A 17,683-nucleotide genomic window follows, 5' to 3' on the forward strand; every position below is an offset into this window, starting at 1 on the left:
TTACAAACTCTTATTCCTTTGTGTTAGGTATGGCAAATAGCCCTGCATGTACAAACTGCGGGTGCGACGAGACTATAGGCCACATTCTTTGTGAGTGCCCCATAAACAGCGAGGAAAGAGCGTTTATGCCGTGCGCGTTAACCTCCCTGCCTTTTCTTCTCATCTTCCTCCTCCTATGAAGGCACTTGATGTCCCCGAAGGATGGCAGTAGAAGCATTGACACCTGTAAGGTTTTTCAGTCTGGCACGATGTTGTAGGCTATTTCACCAAACCACAGCTGGCTATTCTCGGGAACGTTTTTTAAAACTACGCTGTCTTGGCAAGCGCTCATTGAAGGGTCACATATGGCAATGCTGTCCAGTTCGCAGAAACTGTGGTATGTATTCAAATCTTCTAAGTCGACAGAACTCGTTTGTAGCAAGCAGTCTGTTCCTACTTGAGTTAAAATCCATCCATTGTAGGCAGGCCGGCTGTCCGATAACAAAAGTCGTTTATTCATGGGAAGGAGCGATATAAGTACACTTGGAATGAGTGACGTAGACGTCATGTGTTAGCAGTCGGGGCGCTATCAGGATGACAGCGTGATATGGCCACATCTCCCCTTTAACGATGAGGAAGTCCAAAAGTTTCATTGGGCAACGGGTATCGACAGGGTTACCGACGCAATCTTGTGATCCTGCGTAACTGCTGTTGTTCAGGCTGGAGGTCGGCTTCTGAAGGCCCCTGCGAGGTTGGTTCTTACTCCGGTTGAGGTGCTGCCTCCCGTAGGTGCTCTCTTGCGCGACGAATTTCATGGCCGTCTTCAGTCTTCACAATCGTAGGTCTTGGTTTTGCGGCTGGCTTTAGAACAATAGCTGGAGACCAGGTTCTCTGGAGAGTGTCGTACGTGTTACGCGTGGTCCCGGCGTCAACGGGGAAAGTTCCCTGGCGCTGCGGTCGTAGTGGATCTTTTGCCGACGCCGGATATCCAGGAGACGGTCGTGGATATATTTGCTGGGTATGACCTCTGGCTCCAGGTGAGCTGTTGGTACTGGCAGGAGGGTCCGGGTCTGCCGCCCTATGAGCCTCTGCGCCGGAGACTTGAGAACCGGGTCCCTGGTGGTATTACACCACTCAAGCAGAGCAATTTCAAAATCTGGTGTGCGAAAGGAGCACTTCTTGAGCATTTTCATCACCTCTTGAACAGCTCTTTCCGCCATGCCATTAGAACGCGATTGGTATGGACTTGACGTGACATGGACAATGTCTAGTTTTCTTAAAAAATCTTTGAAATCTGAGCTACTGAAGGGGGGCCCGTTGTCACTATACAGTTTCTGTGGCAGCCCATGCACCGAAAAAACGTGTGCTGAGACATGGTGTGGCGAAACTCTCGGACTTAGAAGAAAAAGGAATAGAAGCCAACCATGACGGCCAACTCCCGGCCGCCATAATGAAACAGATCCACGCCTACGGACTCCCATGAAAGGGTCGGAACATCATGGCTCAAAAGGGGCATTTTCTGGTTTCGTGGCTGGTGATTTGGCATGCCTTGCAGGACTTGCAAAATTGTTTAATATCTGCGGACATGGCCAAAACATGACACTGCTAGCCCTCGCTTTCATCTTATCGGCTCCAGCATGCGCTGTGTGAAGGAGCTGCATGATCTCTGCCCGTTTCGATTGCGGTATAATTACCTTGTTGCTTCGGAAGACTAGCCCACCTTGTGCGTGCACTTTTCCCTGTAGGTCCAGTATGGCCTTCCCGCCTCTGGGCCTCCCTGCTTGTGGTTCGGCCATGCCGTCTCTGCGTATACATGAATGATAAATGCCGGATCCTCGTTTTGCAGCCACCCGCAAGGTTCTCAAGTGGTGTTCCGACGCTGAAACATAGTCAAGCACATTCACTTGAAACTGCTCGGTTTCTTCTTGCAGTGCCTTTTTACTAGGAAGCCTCGATAACGTGTCCGCAAGGAATAGCTCTTTACCCGGTTTGTATTGCAAAGTTATTGCGTAACGCTGCAAGCTGAGGCGCTAACGCTGCAAACGAAGCGGGCACTGATGCAGGGGGTTGGTGAAGATCGGTATCAAAGGCCGGTGATTCGTTTGGACGATGACGTCTGCTTGGCCGAAAATGTAATCATGGAACTTCGTGCAACCATGTACTATCGCAAGCGTTTCTTTTTCAATCTGCGCATAACGCTGTTGCGCCTCTGTTAGTGATCTGGACGAGAAGGCTACGGAATGGTCGTCTTGCATCAAAACAGCCCCTACACCGGACCCTACATCGACTGAAAGCGTGACTGCCTTCTTCGAGTCGAAGTAGGAAAGAACCGGCGCTGTTATCAGTGCCTGGCGCAGTGCTTCAAAATTGGCCTGTTGTTTTTCTGTCCAAACCCATGCGTTATCGATTCCGTCAGGACAGACATGTTTAGAATGAAACGCTGTACCTAGTTCATTGTGCAGAGAAAATTTTGCAGTTGCTTACTGGTTTTAGGCTCGCGTATTTCCAGAATGTCCTGGATACGCTCCGGGTCAATGCGCAGCCCTTGCGTAGTCAGGATGTGTTCCAAGTAGCGTACCTCCGTCTACAGGAAGGTGCATTTTTTAAGCTTAAGTCGCAGATTGTACTCACGGCAGCGCGTCAGCAAGAGTGTCAAGTTGCAGTCATGCTCATCTTTATTCGTGCCCCAGACTAGTATTTCATCCATTAGAACTGCTACACCAGGTAGACCGTCTAACAAGCGATGCATTGCAGCTTGAAAAATTTCTGGGGCTGCCGATATTCCAAAGGGCATTCGGAGGAAGCGATAGCGCCCGTATGGCATGCACATAGTGCAGATTTTCAAACTTTCTTTCGTTAGCTTAATCTGCCAAAATCCGGATGCGGCATCAAGCGTAGAAAAAAACCTTGCTCCAGACAGCCGCGGAACTGTCTTCTAAAGTTGGCATGGGGTAATTTTCTCGAAGAAACTCTTTGTTCAGAGCGGTTGGATTGAGGCAAATACGCACTTTATTTTTTTGTCACTATGGTCACCATGTGACTAGACCATTCGGTTGGTTCATTTACCTTTGTAATGACGCCCAGCTGCTCCATGCGCTGCAGTTCTGCCAGAACTTTGTCTTGCAGTGCCACGGGGACCCTCCTAGCAGGCACGACGGTTCCCCCGCTGCCAGGTTTCAGCTTCATCGAGTACTCCACGCCCTTCAGTTGTCCTAGCCCACTGAAAACATCAGCGAAAGGTTGGGCTGGGGGATACAGTTCTTCACTGGCGACTGTCTGTATGCGGTATATTGTCACGTAGTGGTGACAAGGCCGTACACGCGAAAAGAAGACACAGGCGTGATGGTACTGAAATAACTCTTTATTGGGGCTGACTTGCGCCCGCAAAAGAACTAAGCAAGTCGGCGGCGGCGATAGCAACAAACGTGCTCGTCGGTCGTCGAACAAAGAATGCCCCAGATATATGTACTATGGTAGCGAAGGCTCCATAGACGCCCATACGTACAAAACATGGCGGCTCATGGGCTCCAGCAACCAATGAAAATTGGGGGGCCATGACGTCAAATGACGTCAAGCATACGTTCACATCTGCGCGAATTATAACAAGTTTTTTTTTTCTTTTAACCGCTGCGTGCATTGACGAGCCTGTATCTTTTCAAAGTTGTTGCCTTTCAGCACGCGCCAACCTTTGCCATCTAAAAGAACTTTAGTTTCTGTTGTTTAAGCCCTTGTTTATAAGCAGTTGCTCCAGCAGAATGAAAGTGGTTGGCAAAGGTGGCGGCATAGAAAGGCAGCAACTCTTCCAAATAGAAACCACGCATGCAAATTCATAATACAAATACTGCTGCAAGTCATGCAAGTATACTTTGGCCATTTACTTTGTCCCTCAGCACAGTAAGGTGCGGTCCAGAAACACTGGTGCAACGGGGCAGTCGTGCCCAGTTCGCAACAGTGTACTAAGTGAACAATTATGGTTTTCATATTCATGGTTTATTGCATCAACCATTAAAATACAGCAACAAATCACAACAATAAAAATGCACCCCGCAGACAGCATAAACAGTAGCGCTGTTTAAGCGGGCTAATCATCTCATGATCCCAGCCGAGGCATGGAAAAGGCTTGAAGTCCCTGCCACAAAACATCACCAGATAAGAAACATGCATGTACAGGAACAAAGCTATGACAGCTGCAACTGAAATAGAAATATCATGAATTAGTAGGTGCATCAAAACATACGTGGAGCATAGAGCACTGGGATCACTCTTCACATTTAAATTCTTCGGCAGAAAGTATACAGCAGTTTTCAATGCAATTTCAAGGTTGCGCGAGTCCAGACAGCTTTAGAATCAACAAACGTGCTTTACACAGGAGCATTAGAGCATACATTGTCTGTGTGAAACCTCCAGATCTGCTCACCAGTGAAAGTCAGCCGGGAAGCGGTAAGACACCGACGGTTGAGTCCACGCTGTCGCAACGTGTGACAGAGCATCGCTTCCTCACTTTCTGCGGGCTCACCTCGCGATAAAACGCTAAGCGCAATACAATGCTGCAAAAAGACTTCACACTGCCCGCACGACGAAGGGGACGAAACCGAAAAACACGGCTGTAGGGGGATATTAAATCTCACCAAGATGCGACAGAGCAGCGACCAGCAAGGACGGCGAAATCTTCGCAAAAGGGACGTTTTCAGACTTGCGAACTAAATTAACATTTCCCGGGCCCACCGAGGCCGGCACCAAAGCAGAAGAGCAGCAGACAGCGATAAGAAACAGTTTCTTGCATCGTCAGCTTCGTTATCTCCGTTGCCTTAGTTACCTCTGGCCGCGCCTCCTGACCGATGCAACATCAAGGGGGTGCGGCGATAAGAGTGTTGCAAGATTTAAAAAGAAAATTAAGAATGTATTTATAAAATACCTTACCTCATTCACAAGCGAAGTTATCAAAATGTCCATTCTTTTTATGTTCACTGATACTTTTTAATTTGTAGTTCTATTTCTTCATAGAAGAGACATCTGGGCCAGTTGGTATGGTGACATGAAAGGCTATGCTGAAATAATTTCTTAATCTGAGTGGTTGGCCCCCCGACCTGTGGCTATGCTGCGGTACCGCTGAACCACTTTTGGGCCCAGCCTTCGCCACCATTCTACTTCCGCCATGGAATGCCCGTCACACTCGTCAACGCTCAATTTAAAGGCTGCTTAGAACAATCTAGATAACGTCGCAAACAGCTACCAGCACAAGCTGGAACATTGTGGAAAGACACACGAGTGGCCGGAATCATCGGGACAGATCTCGGCGCATCTTGCGCTACAACCAAACTGATAAAGGTGTGACTCGCGACATCGAGCATTAACAAACAAAGAATACAGAACTGATACGCGATCCAGAATCAGAGTGATAAGGTCTTATGGCGGCGGCTGTAAAAAATACAAATACAGTTTTGAAGGTTTCACGGCATTACTCCCCACTTAAAAAAAACATCGCCTCGATGTTCCAAAACAAAGCAACTTACACATAAACAATGCAAAGTTTAAACACCACAGATTCTTTAACGCGCGTAATACGGCTTCAGTCGTACAGCATGTCAATTTCTGGGCGTGCGCGTCGCCGTTATGATGCTGGCATTCCGTCGGGAATGACTTCATAGTCCAGTGGTCCGACGCAGCGAATGACTTTGTACGGTCCAAAGTATCGACGCAACTTTTCACTTCGTCCGCGACGGCGAATTGGCGTCCAAACCCACACTTGGTCTTCTAGATTGTATTCTGCGTGGTGTCGTCGTAAGATGTATCGTCGGCTGTCGGTGCGCTGTTGGTCTTTGATACGCAGGTGTGGGAGTCCTCGGGCTTCCTCTGCACGCTGCGGGTAGGCTGCGACGTCAAGGTTGTCCTCGTTCGTTACGTGCGGCAGCATTTCGTCGAGCGTCGTCGTGGCCTCCCTGCCGCACACAAGCTTTAACGGGGTTGCTCTGGTCGTCTCCTGGACTGCCATGTTATACGCGAAGATCACGTACGGCAAGATGGCGTCCCAGGTCTTGTGTTCAGCGTCGACGTACATGGCGATTATGTCCGCTACCGTTTTGTTCAGGCGCTCTTTAAGGCCGTTGGTCTGGGGATGGTACGCAGTTGTTCGTCGATGGCTTGTATGACTGTATTCCAGGATGGCTTGCGTCAACTCTGCCGTAAACGCCGTTCCCCTGTTCGTGATGAGCACTTCTGGGGCGCCGTGTCACAAAAGAATTTGTTCAACAAAAAAATCGGCTACTTCTACCGCGGTACCATTTGGCAGTGCTTTTGCTTCGGCGTAACGGGTAAGGTAGTCAGATGCCACGATGATCCACTTGTTACCCATAGACGAAGCTGGAAAGGGGCCGAGGAGATCCATCCCAATTTGTTAAAAGGGCAGGTCTGGGGGCGGAATCGGGTTTCGTAGTCTTGCTGGTCTGATAGGCGGAGCCTTGCGTCGTTGGCACTCACGACATGTCTTCATGTAGTGGGCCCGCAAAAAAACTAAGCAACTCGGCGGCGGCGATGCCAACAAACGTGCTCGTCGGTCGTGGAACAAAGAATGCCCGTCTCACTCGTCAACGCTCAATTTAAAGGCTGTTCAGAACAATCTAGATAACGTCTCAAACAGCTACCAGCACAAGCTGGAACATTGTAGAAAGACACACAAGTGGCCGGAATCTTCGGGACAGATCTCGGTGCATCTTGCGCTACAACGAAACTGATAAAGGTGTGACTCGCGACATCGAGCATTGACAAACGAAGAATACAGAACTGATACGCGATCCAGAATCAGAGTGATAGGGCCGTATGGCGGCGGCTGTTAAAAAACAACAAATACAGTTTTGAAGGTTTCGCGGCAATATGAACCCCAGGCGTTCTGCAACTGCCCCGCTGAGCGTGAGTGGAACATCGTGCTGGACGACGAAAAATTGTTCGCATTTTTTTCGTTAGCGTGTAGCATAAGCTTGAGTTTTGCCTGTGCTGTAGTCTTGTGGCCAAAGAATGTTGTTAGAGTCACCTTGCAGGCTTCCTCTGGCTTAGCAGGTAATCTTTCCAGCTCATTTTTGGAGATAACGCAAGAGTTTGCTCCTGTGTCCAGTTTGCACGTGAAAGGTTGGCCTTCAATGTGAACTGTTGCTGTCCATTTATCAACTTCAAGAAAGTTTATCGCTAGTTCCGCAAGAACAAAATTGTCCGTCTCGGCCCGTACCTCGTGCAGCTGTTTTCCTTGACGGCTGGCGTTATGCGTGGCACTGACTGATTTGCAAACCTGGGCAAAATGGTTCTGTGCACCGCACTTCCTGCAATTCTTTCCTCTCGCTGGACAAATTCCACCACGATGCATCTGGTAGCCGCAGCTACTGCACAGCTTCCGTTCTGTCGCAACCGAGTTCCCTATCGAAGTGTGCGCTCCGCCCGTTGCTGCGCTTATCTCTTTGAAGTGCTACTGTCCTTGCTGTTCAATGCGGCAAATTTCTACCGGTTTTTGGTGAGAAGGGTTTTCCTCTAACAGTTTTTGCTGCAAACGTTTGTCTCGGACACCTAGAACAATACGGCTACGTAGCATGCGGTCGTCTAGAAGTCCAAATTCAAATTCACAGTTCTTGGCTGAAATTTTCAACTCGATCAACCAGTCATTAAATGGTTGGCCTTCTTTCTGGTCCCTCGAACCAAAGCGGAATTCGTGGAGGGTTAAGTTGTTTGCTGGCCTGTAGTAGTGCTCGAATTTCTTTATCAAAACTTTGACGTCATTTCTGTCCTCGTCCGCCTCAAACTTGAAAGTGCTGAATGTATTCCTGCCTTCTTCGCCTATGCTCACGAGAAATGTTGCTGCCTGCACATCGGTTGGCTGCTTGGTAAATTGAGTAGCTGTGGCAGAGAGTAACTCGGGGATGAACTGCAAATAATGATTGGTGACCTAGACAAGAAAAGTAGAAAGGCAGGCTTAAAAATCAATATGCAGAAGACTAAGGTAATGTTCAACAGCCTCAGGAAGGAACAGCAGTTTAAGTTAGGTAGCGAGGCGCTGGAAGTAGTAGGAAATATGTCTACTTTGGACAGGTATTGACCGCAGATCCGGACCTAAAAAAGGAAACAACAAGAAGGATAAGATTGGGATGGAGCGCATTTGGCAAGCACTCGCAGACAGATTATGACTAGCAGCTTACTGGTATCACTCAAGAGGAAAGTATAGAACAGTTGCATCTTACCTGTACTCCCCTATGGGGCTGACACGTGGAGGCTAACCAAGAGAGTTCTACTTAAGTTGAGGACAACCCAGAGGGCTATGGAACGAAAAATGGTAGGGGTAACAATAAGAGATAGAAAGCGTGCAGAGTGGGTCAGAGAAATAACTCAAGTTACCGACATTCTAGTAGAAATTAAGAAGAAGAAATGAACATGGGCTGGACATGTAGTGCGAAGAGAGGATGACCGATGGTCGCTGAGGGTAACAAACTGGATTCCAACGGAAGGAAAGCGTAGCAGGGGGCGGCAGAAAGTTAGGTGGGTGGATGAGATTAAGAAGTTCGCAGGGGTCAAGTGGATGCAGCTAGCACAGAACCGGGTTAAGTGGAGAATTATGGGAGAGGCCTTCGCCCTGCAGTGGGTGTAATCAGGCTGCTGCTGCTGCTGCTGATGATGATGATGATGTTTTTTCCTGTCCACACGAGGCAGCGGAGGTGGCACAGCTACAAAGCCAGTAGCAGGCCCGTGCATCTGCCTTTCCTTCTTCCTACACTCTCAACAACAAAAATATTAAATTCTGTGCCTCCGTAACCATGCAGTCATTAGTTGCATTAGTGCAGACGTAACACCTTGCGGAACTATTGCAACTCAGGCCCGAGCGGTCATGGAAGCGGACAACGTGTGGAACCGACAGTAAGGGACTCTATGCCCCTGCAATCGCGCTCGCAGTTCTAAGCCCTGTGAGAACGTGAGATGCTTATTTAGTCTGCGCCAATAGGGAACCCAAGCATGATTCGCCGTGCACCTTTATATATTTGATTTAGAAGGTTTCCGTTCAAACTTCCTGGTCTTCTTGCCAGCTATGAAGGTGAACAAGTTATTGGTTCGTTGAAAAAAGTGAAGCTGCCCTTGAATTTAAAAATAAAGCTCTCGCCGGAAAGCATTTCTCGTTGATTCAAAATCGACATGTTTATTTTATCGAAGCACAATATTTATAGCGTGAATGTTGTTCCAACTCATGGGCGAAGAGGTAGAAATCTTGGCTATTGCCACAATGGTACATGAGTTGGCTTCGTAAAAAGTTTAATGAAGTCCACCGCGGCACATTTCGAAATCAGCGTAAGTTCCGCTTTTGCAAAAGCACCTTCTGTTTCTAAAAAAAAGCTTACACCTTGTATGTCTTTTTTGCTATGAATAATTAAAAGTGAGCTAGCATTGACTTTAATCGCTTTCCTAAAGGTGGTATTAGCTTCGCGAACGTTCCTCAGCAAGTGCTAGCCTTGTTATCATCCTTTTCCAATCCTCAGAATGCGGACACAAAGAAGCATAAAGAACTAAAACTTGCTCGAACTTTTCTTAACATCGCTACGCATGTGTTCGCGCTCTAGCTAATCGCGCGTGGGCATTGCGCACGCTTTGTCCCATCGGCTCTGAACACTGGGTTTGAACAGCCAGTGGTGCACCAGATTTGCCCGTATTCTCATTAAACCCAAGTCTAAACATGGCGTGAGAACCGAAATTGATGAGAAAAGCTTCTTAACCTTTGAGAGCCTACACGCTTCGCTGCCTCATGAACGATTCAGCAGGGTGCTTTCCAATGGATGGGGACCGCGTGCCTCTTACCTTACAAGGCTTCTCACCTGACGGATACCCCTGCCATAGAAAAATGTTCCACTAAGCAAATAACTTACATCCCAAAGGGAACACAATTACTTATACCAGGATACCATACGAAAAAAAAAATAAACCGTGGTCTTCATATTCGACAGCGCTGAACACCGATCGAGTGCAGCATTGAGTGGTTCGATTCGTAGTGCTCATAGAACGTTCAGTAATTCGAGCATATACTGATTTACGATTCAGACGAAAAGAAAGATACGGTTCCCGTGTGCTGTGCGACTTCAATGCAACCTGAAAACCCCATGTGGTCTAAATGTCCGGAGCCCTCCATTGCGCCATTTCTCATAGCCTGTGTCGCTTTGGGATAATAAAGCCCATAAACCAAGACAACCAACCAAACATTAGGAATAATTAAGCTCCGCCGTTAACGGTATGATGCGACATCGTTTTACACAGAGACAAGGAGGGCTTTACGCTTTTTATTTTTCTGTTTTTATTATATTTTTGCTTGTTTATTTTATATTTATTTTTAAATTTACACATCAAAACTTAGCAAACACTGGTTTTTTCATTGGAAACAGTGTGATACCTTTCAAAGCATATTTATTAGTTTTGTTGTTCTAAATATAATTCACACATTTTCACATTTGCATTACAATTTTTATTTCACAAAGCATTGGTGTTTCATTCTGAGCATTTTGACACCTTTGATCCGATTTTTCATTGCATGGCGAAAGCCTTTATTGGGTCATGCTCGCGGCCACGATTGTGTCCATCTGTGGTTAAAGCTTTTATTTGATGACGTCATCAGTCGTGCAGAGTTTGTTACCTTTAAATTAACAATGACGTCACCACTGATGTAGTAAGTCGTGTCTTGAAATTATCTATGACATCATCAGTGGTGCAGTATATCCTACCTTATATTATTGACGACATCATGAGTAGTGTAGTATGTCGAACAGTGAAATTAATGATGACGTCATCAGTGGTGCAGTAAATCGTGCCTTGAAATGCGTTTGACGATAACCTCATCAATCGTGACGTCATTTTCGGGTGTAACGTCACCAGACGGTTTACGAAGCTGACCCCGCGTGGCGTTCGGTCAGGCGTCTTTGCACTATCTTTCATTGGGCGCTTCCTCGAAGGCCACATAACACTACATGTAGAAGCAGACACAGTACACCAGGCATCAGCGGCATTTCAAATTGGTTTAAAGAAAAAAAAGGTGGCTAACAAAATTTTCTGCGGACACCTTAACCGAGCCGTAAGAAAAAGTAGGAGGGTGGGAGTGAAAAAAAAGAGGGAAAGAGGTGCCATAGTGGAGGCATTCAATCCACCATGCCACAGATATTCTCGCCTCATCACACTTCAGCGCTCAATGGCCCCTAGAAGTGGCCCCTAGAAGGCGAAAGTGTTACTTCGCAATGTTCACAGATCTCTCTGTCTGCAGACCCTGGTCCCAGACTGTGTCCGCAGACCGTGTGCGCAGACCGCGTCCGCAAAATTGTGTCCGCAGCAGTTGCGGGTAATTGAGAAGTGGTAGAGGTCATTGAGTGGTGTCAGTGATAGAGGTTGACATAATGTTGCTGTAGAAAAAAGTAACTAGGCCAAAAAGGTAATTAGGTAATTAATTAAATTAACAGGTTCACAGGAAAGGTAAGGCGCAGTGTCTGCTATACTTGTTCTGTGGACACCTGATCGCGCCGTAGTTGGGAGTGAAAGCGAAAAGAAACGAGTGCCGGTAGTGGATATTGCGCGAAACCTTCAAAACTTTATTTGTTGTTTTTTAACCGCCGCCGGCATGCAGCCTTATCACTGTGATTCTGGCACGTGTATCAATTCTGTATCCTGTGTTTCTTCATTGTCGTTGTCGCCGTACGACGCATTATCATTTTATTTGTCGCGAACGATGCGCCGAGATCTGTCTCGAAGATTCCGATCACTTGCGTATGCTTCTACAATGTTCAGGTGGTGCTAGTAGCAGTTTGCGACGTTATCTAGATTGTTCTGAGCAGCCTTTAAATTGAACGTTGACGAGTTGTGACGGGCATTCTTTGTTCGACGATCGACGAGCACGTTTGTTGCTATCGCCGCCGCCGAGTTGCTTAGTTCTTTTGCTGGCGCAAGTCAGCCCAATAAAGAGTTAATTTCAGTACCACCAAACCTGTGTCTTCTTTTGGTGTCAACAGCCTTGTCACCACTACGTGACATCTGGTGGAGGTGCTGTACCTTGATCCTTCAAGCGAAAATCTCAGCCTTCTTCCTGTCACTCTGGAGGACGAGCTTACGAGTCGCCTAGCCAGCCGCCGACTCCAAGTCCTACAACCGCAACACGGTCTGCTGCCTTACCCCGTTCGATTCAGAAAGGCAACCACTTTGGAAATGGCCTAGCCTAAAGCACCTGAGCAAAGTAGAGTTCTGGGCTAGTTGGTTCTGGGACATGATTACTGGCAGGCTTAGCGCGGAACAGACAAGGATAAGAGAGGCACATAGCACCAGTCGTCGATGTGCAGCCCCGCTAGCCCCCCATCTTCCAAAGACTGCCCAGTGAAGATGTGGAAGACAGGATGGGCCTTTTCGACCGTGTGGCAGAATTCAACGGCTGGAACGACTCTGCAAAACTCAGGCAAGTCTACTTTGTTCTTCTAGGACATGCCCGAGATTGTTTCGAAAACCACGAGACTTCTTTCAAGGATTGGGAGATATTCAAAGCATAGTTCTTGATGGCCTTTGCAAGTTCTATTCGAAAAGAAAGAGCTCAGGCCTTCCTCCAATCAACACTTCAAATCCCAAATGAGCCCGTCCTGTTCTACCTAGAGGAGATGAAGCGCTAGGCATTAAAGAGCCGCTCTTAGCAGGGCTTGTCCGGAACCCGCCGAAAACTGTGGACGAATTTAAAAGTGAAGCATCGACCATCGAGAACACGTTGGACACCCGGATGCGCCACTACAAGCGACCACTTCAACCGGACTACTCAAGCCACTAGCCCAGCGCATCTGCAAGCGCAGAGAGCCTTCGGGACCTCATCCGGGAGATCGTCCGAGAGGAGCTCCTCCCATTGCTGCCATCATCGCAACAAACCCAGGTAGCGAAGCTCGCGGACGTTGTCCGTGAAGAAGTCCAGAAGGCGCTGGGTCTTTCTAAAGAGACGTCTGCAACAGTTCCAGCACGAGAGGCAACAGCGATGAACTACGCTGCTGCATTACGTCGCCCTGCGCCCCGACGTGATGACTTTCCAAGCCCTCGCCGCTACCGTCCTGTTCCTGAAAGCCGCCCCTTGGCCCCCGCTCGCCAAGCCTACCAACGACCCCCATGGATGGATGGATGGAATATAGGAGCTTCCCCTTTGAAACGGGGTAGTAGCAGTAGCCATCATGCTCATTTTTCTCCCAATATCTTAATTATTGATTTAGAATGGTTAACTAAACCATCATTCTATTTATTAAATTTTGTTCCTACATTACTAACATTATGTCGCTTCTCTGCTTTAAGCCACCAATCTTGCAGTCGTTTTTTGCTAGTTTCCACCGCCGGTTTATTCACCCGGCCACTGTTATCTCTAAACCCCAGAGCTTTAGGAACAGTGATTGCGCCTGCACCAACTTCCGGATGGATACCATTACATTCGAGTATAATATGGTCAATTGTTTCACTGGAGTTTCCACATACAGCACATGCGTCATCTCCATTGTTAAATTTCTTTTTGTAGCTGCGTGTTCTAAGGCACCCTGATCTAGCTTCAAAACGTAGGGCACTGCCTCTTGAGTTATCAAAAAAATCTTCCGTCCTGATCTGCATTTTCCACTTCGGTATAATTCCACACTCTGTTTCTTTTCCATCGAATTTATCCAATTTTTACCTTCTGTGTTTTTCACCTGTTGCCTAATGCTGTTTATTTCTCCGTCCTTGTTACTAGCACACTTACTAGTTAGTTCCCTAGTTCGTTTCCTCCATTGTGAGTCAACGCTTTTTAGGTACAGGTATTTAAATCCTTTAGCTGCCCATCTGTTACTGTCCAATTTCCTCAGGCCTTCCTAATATAATATTTTACTCTGAGCTTCCCGTACTTCGGAAGATGCCCAGCCCATATCTCCCTGTGCCGCCTCATTTGTAGTTTTGCCATGTGCACCTAGTGCTAATCGTCCAACGGATCTCTGATTTGTTTCTTATGTCGACTGTACCTCTGATTTTAAGCACAAAACCGCATTTCCGAAAGTAAGTCCGGGCACCATAATTCCTATCCAAATACCCCTCAAAACCTCATACCTATTATATCCCCACAATGCCTTATGCTTCATTATCCCGGCATTCCTTCGCCCTTTGGCCTTAAGTGATTGCTCATGCTTTCCAATGTATGCCAATTCTTCGTTTACCCATACCCCCAGATATTTATATGCTGCTACTCTAGGTATTTCAAGGCCTTGTATTTTAAGACCATGATCAGTTCAGCCATTGAAAATCATTAGATCCGACATAACTGCGCTGAAACTGAAGCCTAGAGCGCCCCTTCGTCTCCGCAATACTTAACTAGAGTTTGCAATTCTTCCAGACTCTCAGCTAGCAGCACAATATCGTCTGCATACATCAAACCGGGGAGGCGCTGCTCTACCGCCTTTCCACCTAATCTATATGACAGGTTAAAACCTAGGTTACTGTCTTGGATCCTCCGTCCCAGCTTTATCATATAAAGCATGAACAGCACCGGTGATAGAGGACAGCCTTGTCTTAATCCTTTGCATACTTGGACGTCCTCCGTACTTATCCCTTCCCACGTAATTTCTACTTTGTTATCCCGGTATATTTCCCGTAGGAACTCTATTATCTCATAACCGATACCTTCTTCTTTTAATATGTTCCACAGGAGTTCCCTGCTTACATTGTCGTACGCCCCGTTTATGTCCAGGAAGGCCAAATAAAAATGTCTATTTTCCACTCTAGATATTTCTATGCATTGGGTAAGCACGAACAGGCTATCATCTAAGCGCCTACCATTTCTAAAGCCGTTCTGAAGTTCTCCGAGTATCTTGTTACTCTCAACCCATGCTTGCACCTTTAATTTCACCGCCTGCATGGCTAACCTGTACATAACAGATGTTATGGTAATCGGCCTGTAGGATTTTATGTGCATCCTGTCTCCTTTCCCTTTATAAATCAAATTCATTTTACTCTGCCGCCAGCTGTCCGGAATTTGCTTATTCATTATGACTGTTTCCAGAGCTTTTAAAAACGTTTCCTTACTTTTTGGACCGAGTTCATTAATCAGCTTGATAGGAATTCCATCTAATCCTGTAGATGTGTTTTTAGGAATATTTTTTTCTGCCTTTTTCCAGTTTAGATTGGTCAGTTCTAAGCTGCTTTGTATTCTGCTACCTTGTGTTGCTTCCTGATTTGCGGAGATTACCCTATCGTCGCTCCTAAATGATTTGGCTATAACTGATGTAATGTAGTTCACTGCGTTATCTTCCTTTAAACAATTTCCCTCGTTATCTTGAATCCGATCCTGCTTTCTTTGATTCTTCTTCCCTAGCCAGCTTATATGGTTCCGGAATTTTCTTGCTCCGCCTCTAGAGGCATCGTGTATATCAGCCATCCAGCGATCGGTGGACTGTCTTATTTTACTTTGGATGAGGGCCTGTACTTGAAGTTTCTTTTTTCGATATGATTCCCATTTTTGGTCGATTTCCTCCTGAGATACCTGTGCTTTCTTTGCCATTCGGTGTTCCCTTGAAGTAGCCCGTCGTTGTTAATAGCTTCCCTGATTTCCTTATTCCACCAGCTCCGTGGCTTCCTCTTTCCATTCCAGCGGTTTGCTAGTTTACCCTCCTGAATTTTCCTCCTTATGAGTAGTTCTACCTGTTCATAATTCCAGTCTTCCATGGGGCTTTTCTCTATTGCTTCCTCTATGTCTGCTGCTATCTGCGCTATTTGATCGTCGTTAATTCCATTTCTCTTTTCATCAAGGGCCCCATCTGCAGACTATACGTTTATGCTAACTTCCCAGACTACACTCCCCTTCTTCGTCTATTTTCATTTTTGTGACCTTGCTATAAATTTCCTGCGACATTAGACAATAGTCAATGGTCGTCTGTCTGTTGCGGAATTCCCACGTGATTTGGCCTTCACATTTTGTTTCTCTATTTACTATAACTAGATCGTGTCGCTCACAGAAATCTAGCTTTAGCTTGCCGTTAAAATCCGTGTATCCATCCAGATTGTCGATGTGGCCGTTCATGTCCCCCAGTAGAATAATATTGGCCCCGTTTCCAAACTGGCTTGTATCGTCACTGAGACATTCAATAAGATCCCTGTTTTCTTGCCTGCATTGATGTCCTGTTCCTAAATAAACTACCCCTAGCCATGTCCTTATGCCAGCAATTGTTCCTGAAACCCAGATATGTTCTTTACATCATCATCATCATCATCATCATCAGCCTGATTATACCCACTGCAGGGCGAAGGCCTCTCCCATATTTCTCCACTTATCCCGGCTCTGTGCTAGCTGCACCCACTTGACCCCTGCGAACTTCTTAATCTCATCCGCCCACCTAACTTTCTGCCTCCCCCTGCTACGCTTTCCTTCCCTTGGAATCCAGTTTGTTACCCTAAGCGACCATCGGTTATCCTCTCTTCGCACTACATGTCCTGCCCATGTCCATTTCTTCTTCTTAATTTCCACTAGAATGTCGGTAACTTGAGTTATTTCTCTGACCCACTCTGCACGCTTTTTATCTCTTAATGTTACCCCTACCATTTTTCGTTCCATAGCCCTCTGGGTTGTCCTCAACTTAAGTAGAACTCTCTTGGTTAGCCTCCATGTTTCAGCCCCATAGGTGAGTACAGGCAAGATGCAACTGTTGTATACTTTCCTCTTGAGCGATACCGGTAAGCTGCTAGTCATAATCTGCGAGTGCTTGCCAAATGCGCTCCATCCCAATCTTATTCTTCTTGATATTTCCTTTTCATGGTCCGGATCTGCGGTTACTATCTGTCCTAAGTACACATATTCGCCTACTATTTCCAGTATTTCGCTACCTAATGTAAACTGCTGTTCCTTCCCGAGGCTGTTGAACATTACCTTAGTCTTCTGCATATTGATTTTCAAGCCTACCTTTCTACTTTTTCTGTCTAGGTCATCAATCATTATTTGCAGTTCATCCCCCGAGTTGCTTAGCAAGGCAATGTCATCAGCAAATCGCAGATTACTGAGGTATTCTCCATCTACCCTTATCCCTAACTGCTCCCATTGCAAGTCTCTGAATACTTCCTCTAAACAAGCTGTGAATAGTACTGGGGAGATTGTGTCTCCTTGCCTAACACCTTTCTTTATGGGAATTTTGTTGCTTTCTTTATGTAGAACTATGGTTGCTGTGCAGCCACTATATATATCTTCCAGCACTTTCACGTACGGCTCGTCTACCCCCTGATTTCGCAATGCCTGCATCACCGCCGAGGTTTCAACTGAGTCAAATGCTTTTTCGTAATCAATGAATGCTATGTATAAGGGCTGGTTATATTCCGAGCATTTTTCTATCACCTGATTGATGGTATGGATATGATCGATAGTAGAGTACCGTTTCCGAAACCCTGCTTGATCCTTTACTTGATTGCAGTCTAAGGTTGTCCTGATTCTATTAGCGATTACCTTAGTAAATACCTTATACGAAACAGACAGTAAGCTGATTGGTCTGTAATTTTTAAGGTCCTTAGAGTCCCCTTTCTTGTGAATGAGGATAATGTTTGCATTCTTCCATGCTTCTGGTACCGTCGATGACACCAGGCACTGCGTATACAGGGTGGCCAGTTTTTCTAGCACGATATCCCCCCCGTCCTTCAGCAAATCTGTAGTTATCTGATCCTCTCCAGCTGATTTCCCCCTTTTCATAGTTTC

The 17,683-nt window shown here is 46.5% G+C and overlaps 2 pseudogenes; both read right to left on the reverse strand.

Annotated features, from left to right (window-relative positions):
• Nucleotides 1–383: 383 nt before the first annotated feature.
• Nucleotides 384–2,322, reverse strand: LOC146183112 (uncharacterized; annotated as a pseudogene).
• A 19-nt stretch (nucleotides 2,323–2,341) lies between these two features.
• Nucleotides 2,342–7,346, reverse strand: LOC146183113 (uncharacterized; annotated as a pseudogene).
• Nucleotides 7,347–17,683: the final 10,337 nt, after the last annotated feature.

This window comes from Amblyomma maculatum, chromosome 7 (assembly GCF_055883805.1).
Source record: "Amblyomma maculatum isolate TAMU_Amacu chromosome 7, ASM5588380v1, whole genome shotgun sequence".
Lineage (NCBI taxonomy): Eukaryota > Metazoa > Arthropoda > Arachnida > Ixodida > Ixodidae > Amblyomma > Amblyomma maculatum.